This window comes from Ranitomeya variabilis, chromosome 2 (genome assembly GCF_051348905.1).
Source record: "Ranitomeya variabilis isolate aRanVar5 chromosome 2, aRanVar5.hap1, whole genome shotgun sequence".
NCBI lineage: Eukaryota > Metazoa > Chordata > Amphibia > Anura > Dendrobatidae > Ranitomeya > Ranitomeya variabilis.
Window position 1 is genome coordinate 79,983,816 of NC_135233.1, and position 348 is coordinate 79,984,163.

Consider the following 348-nt stretch of genomic DNA (forward strand, 5'->3'; position numbering starts at 1 on the left):
CATAATGATTACTTCATCACCGGCATCAGGCATAGGGATCATGGTGTTTTTGAGGATATCTCTCTTTTCGTCATGCTGTCCTGTATTGTAGAATATTGAAATTAGTATTAAAAGCTTCCCACACAAAAGCTTCCATATGTTTAATGAAAAAAAAAAAATTAAACATGGGCTCAGTGGTTAGCACTAACGTCTTACAGCACTGAGGTCCTTGGCTAAAATTCCACCATGGACAACGTTTGCAAGGAGTTTGTGTGGGTTTCCTCTTGGTTCTTCCCACACTCCAAAGACATACTGATGGGGAATCTTGATTGTAAGCCATAATGGGGACAGTGATGGCAGTGTAAGTAA